Source organism: Neovison vison, chromosome 12 (genome assembly GCF_020171115.1).
Source record: "Neovison vison isolate M4711 chromosome 12, ASM_NN_V1, whole genome shotgun sequence".
NCBI lineage: Eukaryota > Metazoa > Chordata > Mammalia > Carnivora > Mustelidae > Neogale > Neogale vison.
Genome location: NC_058102.1, coordinates 142,840,693 through 142,845,935, shown reverse-complemented (window position 1 = coordinate 142,845,935; position 5,243 = coordinate 142,840,693). Strand labels below are relative to the sequence as shown.

The 5,243-nt window shown below is 37.1% G+C and overlaps 1 pseudogene; it reads right to left on the bottom strand.

Moving 5' to 3' along the window:
- Positions 1-683: 683 nt before the first annotated feature.
- LOC122891056 lies at positions 684-1,749 on the bottom strand (annotated as a pseudogene).
- Positions 1,750-5,243: the final 3,494 nt, after the last annotated feature.

Sequence of the window (5,243 nt, the reverse complement as noted above, 5' to 3'; positions counted from 1 at the left end):
TGCACATATCTTTTTGAATAAGTGTTTTTGTTTTCTTTGGGTAAATATGCAAAGTAGTGGAATTACTGAACCAAATGGTATTCTTCCTGTTTTGAGGAACCTCCAGACTGTTTCCCATTGTGGCTCCACCAATGTACATTCTCGCCAGTAGTGCACAAGGGCTCCCTTTTCTCCACATCTTTGCCTTGTTGTTTATTGTCTTTTTGATCTTAGCCATCCTGAAGGATGTAAAGTGCTATCTCATTGTGGTTATGATTTTCATTTCCCTGATACTCAGTGACTTTGAGCATCTTTTCGTGTGTCTTTTGGTCTTCTATTTATCTTCTTTGAAAAAATATCTATTCAGGTTCCCTGCTTATTTTTTAAAAAGACACATTTATTCAGCATCATGATCAGACTCTTATTTACCAGTCAACAGCATGGGTGCCAAAAAACAAAAAAAAAACCTCCATGAAAACCCTATGTTGGCATGCTTTACACTTTCCGTGGAACAGAAACTGAAATAACATGTCATACAATTCATCACAAATACAGTCCTTGAGTTTTTTGCCCATGCGTGTGAGTATTGTCTAAGACACATGTTCTTTGTAGCAGCCCAGGCATGCCACCACTGTGTTTGGCTAAGGTCACAAATCTTTTGTAAACTATAGCTTCTCTGTCACTTCTCTGGCTCTTCTCTCCTGCTAAACTTCATTTCTTGGCAGTAATGAAAATCCACTGCCACTGCCATAGATACGGCCATTGCTGGAACCACCAAAGCCACCTTGGTTTCGTGGTTTGCCGAAGTACTGGGCTCCACCACCATAGGGGCCAGATTATCTGCCTCCAGAATTCCCTTCACTCATGGGTCCAAAATTTGCAGATGGATTGTTGTAATTGCCAAAACCATTATGGCTTCTGCCACCCCCAGAGTTGCTTCCGTACTTACCAAATACATTATAGCCATCCCCATGGCTGCCGCATCCACCACCATCTCGACTGACACCATGCTGCCTTGCTCCATGACGAAAGTTTGTCATACCCACCAAAACCACTTCCACAACCACCTCCACAGTTTCCAGAAGCACTTCGACCTCTTTGGCTAGATGAAGCTCTAGCCATCTCTTGTGTAGATAGCGCTTTCCTTACTTCACAGGTGTGGCCATTCACAGCATGGGATTTTTGAATGACAGCCTTGTCTACAAAGTCATGGTCATTAAATGTTACAAAGCAAAGCCTCTCTTCTTGCCACGGTCTCAGTCAAGATTTCAATCACGTCAATTTTCTGACACGGTTCAAAATAATCTTCGATGATGTTCTTCCGTGACTTCTTTAATGCCACCGATAAAACTCTTCTTCACAGTTAAGTGGGCACCACGTCTTTCAGAATCTTCTCTTGAGACAACCCTCTGGTCCACAACTCTTCCATCCACCTTGTGCGGCTCTGCACTCATGGCTCCACCCATCTCCTCCGAACTGGTGTACGGGATAAGCTCAAAGCCTCTGGAGCCCTTGGTGTTCCGATCTCTCATCACCCTACAGTCCTCAGTGCTCCCCAGGGCTCAAAGATGGCTCCTCACATTCTCATCAGTGCTTTCAACACTCGGACCTCCAAAGAAGAGCTTCCACAGCTATTCAGGCTCTTTGGGAGACTCTGATTTGGACATGATGGTGGTGGGAGGGGAGACTTTTATGATGCTTTCTTGGCAGTGTCCACAGGCAGGAAAGCTCCCCTGCTCATTTCTAATTGGATTTTTTTTTTTTTTTTTGGTGTTGAGCTATATAAGATTCTTTTTTTTTTTTTAAATTTATTTTATTTATTTGACAGAGAGACATAAGATTCTTTATATATTTTGGATATTAACCTCGTATCAGATAAAACGTTTGAAATGTCTTCTTCCATTCAGGAGATTTCCTTTTTGTTTTGATGGTCTCCTTTGCTGTACAAAATCATTCCATTTTGGTGTAAAACAAATAGTTGACTTTTGCTTTTGTTTCCCTCGCTTGAGGAGAAATATACACAAATATGTTGTTAAGACCTTACGTCCAGGAGATTACTGCCTTTGTTATCTTTTAGGAGTGTTATTGTTGCAGGTTTCATATTTCAGGTCTTTAATCCATTTTGAGTTTATTTATGTGTGTGTTATAAGAAAGTGGTCCAGCATTTTTTGGCATGCAGCTGTCCACTTTTCCCAGCACCATTTATTGAAAAGAGTGTCTTTTTTCCCCTTTGTATATTTTCATCTCCTTTAAGTTAATTGACAATATAGGTGTGGGTTTACTTCTGAGCCCTCTGTCTTGCTCCATTGATCCATGTGTTTGTGCCCAGTACCATACTGTTCTGATTTCTGTAGCTTTATAGTATATCTTGAAATCTAGGATTGTGATACATCCAACTTTGTTTTTTCTCAAGCTTACTTTAATAATTAGAGGTCTTTGGGGGTTCTATATAAATTTTAGGATGATTTGTTCTTTTCTGTGAAAAATGCTATTGGTATTTTGATAAGGATTGCATTGAACCTCTAGATTGCTTTGGGTAGTGTGGACATGTGAATGATATTAAGTCTTCCAATCTGTGAGCCTGGTATATCTTTCCATTTGTTTGTGTCATCTTTAGTTTCTTTTATGAGTGTCTTGTAGTTTTTAATGCATGGGTCTTTCATTATCTTGGTTGAATTTATTCCTAGGTATTTTATTCTTTTTGGTGCAGTTGTAAATTGGGTTGTTAGTTTCTTTTTTGGCTTGTCCATTGTTAGTGTATAGGAATGGAACAAATTTCTGTATGTTAATTTTGTTTCCTTCATTGTCACTGAATTCAGTGTTGGTTCAAATTATTTTTTGATTGAGTCTTTAGGAATATCTGTATATAGTATCATGTCATCTGCAATAGTGACAGTTTTACTTCTTCTAGTAGATGTTTTTGTATATTTTCCTTGACTGAATGCTGCTCTAGAACTTACAGTTCTATATGGAATAGAATTACTGAGAGTGGACATCATTGTTTTGTTCCTGATCCTAGAGGAAAAGCTCTCAGTTTTTCACCATTGAGAATGACGTTACCTGTGGGTTTGTCATAGGTGGGCTTGACTATGTTGAGGTATATTCTCTGTAAACCCAATTTGTTGAGAGTTTTTATCATGAATGGATATTGTATTTTGTCAAATGCTTTTTCTGCATCTAATGAGATGATCATCGGATTTTACCCTTCCTTTGTTAATGTGATGTGTTACATTGATTTGTGAGTATTGGACAACACCTACATTCCTGAAATAAATCCCACTTGATGGTGGCGAATGATGCTTTTCATGTATTGTTGAATTTGGTTTGGTAATATTTTCTGGAGGATTTTTAAATCGGTGTTCATCAGACCTATTGGCATGTAGTTTTCTTTCTTTAGTGTCTTTTTTGTTTATTTTGGTATCAGGGTAATGTTGGCCCTCATAAAATAAATTTGGAGGTTTTTCCTTTCTTTCCTGTTGTTTGGAATAGTTTCATGCCATTGTGGTAAAAAAAAAATGCTTGATATGATTTCAGTCTTTTAAAATTTATCAAGACTTGTTTTGTGGTCTATCATGTGATCTTCCTGGAGAATGTTCCACATGCAACTTGAAAAGAATGTGTATTCTGCTATTCTTGGATGGAATGTTCTGTGTATATCTGTTAAGACCATCTCGTCTAATGTGATCTTCAAAGCCATTGTCCCTTGTTGATTTCCTGTCTGGGTGGTTATCCTCTTTGATGCAAATGGGGTATTAAACTTCTCTACTATTATTGTCAATATTACTGTCAACTTCCCCCTTTATTTCTGTTAATATGTGCTTTATACATTTAGATGCTCTTATATTAGATGTGTAGATATTTATAATTGCTATAGTCTCTTGTTGGATTAAACTCTTTAATCACTATGTAATGCCCTTCCTTGTCTTTTGCTACATCTTTGTTTCAAAGTCCATTTTGTCTGATATAAATATAGCTACCCCTACCTTCTTACTTCCAATTGCATGGAATATCTTTTTCTCTTTTGTCCCTTTGAGTCTGTATTTGTGTGTGTTTTTTTAAAGATTTTATTTATATTTATTTATTTGATAGATTGAGTGAAAGAGCAGGAGGAAGACGGAGGGGAGGTAGAAGCAGACGCCCTGCTGAGCAGGGATTCCCGACACAGGGCTTGATTCTGGGACTCTAGGATTATGACCTTAGCTGAAGGCAGATGCTTAACTGACTGAGCCACCCAGGTGCCCCAAGTCTGTTTTTGTCTTTAGGTGTGAAGTGAGTCTCTTATAGGTGGCATAGAGAAGAACCTTGGTTTTTAATCTATTCAGTTACTCTGTGTTCTTTGGTTGGAGCATTTAGGCCATTTACATTTAAATAATTATTGATTGCTATGTACTTAACTGCCTTTTTGTTAATTGTTTTCTGGTTGTTTTGGTAGATCTTCTCTCTTCCTTTCTTCTTCTCTTGCTCTTTTCCCTTGCAGTTTGATGGCTTGCTTTAGTGTGATTTTGCATTACTTTCTCTTTATTTTATGTGTATCTGTTTTAGGCTTTAGACTTGTGGTTACTGTTGTTTTTATATATAAAAGCAGTCTGTATTAAAGACTGGATAGCAATCTATATTAAATTGATGGCCACTTAAGTTTAAATACATTCTAAAAGAACTACATTTTTGCTCCTTTCTCCAAGTTCTATGTATATGATGTCATATTTTATATTTAAAAATTTTGTATATCCCTTGACTAATTTTTGTAATTATAATTCACTTATAGTAGTTTTGTATTTTTAATTTCCATACAGACTCTGTAAGTGATTAATCTACTACCTTTATGTGTGTTTGCTTTTATCTATGATTTTTTTCCTTCCATAATTTTTTTATGTCTAGTTATGACCTTTTCTTTTCCACTTAGGTCCCTCTAGTGTTTCTTGTGAGGGTGGTTTAGTAGTGATGAGCTCCTTTAACTTTTGCTTGTCTGAGAAACTCTTTTTCTTCCCTTCAGTTCTGAATGTCTGACTTGTCAGATACAATATTCTTGGTTTTAAGTGTCTTCGTTTCTCGACTTTGAATGTATCATGCCACTCCCTCAGGAAAGCAAAGTTTCTGTTGAAAAATCAGCTGATAGCTCCATGGGGTTTCCCTTGTATGAAACTGTTTTCTTTTCTTCTGTTGCTTTTAAGATTCTCTCCTTATCATTCTTTTTTGTCATTTTAATTATTATGTGTCTTGGTGTGGACTACCTTGAGTTCATCTTTTTTGAGGCTGACATGATC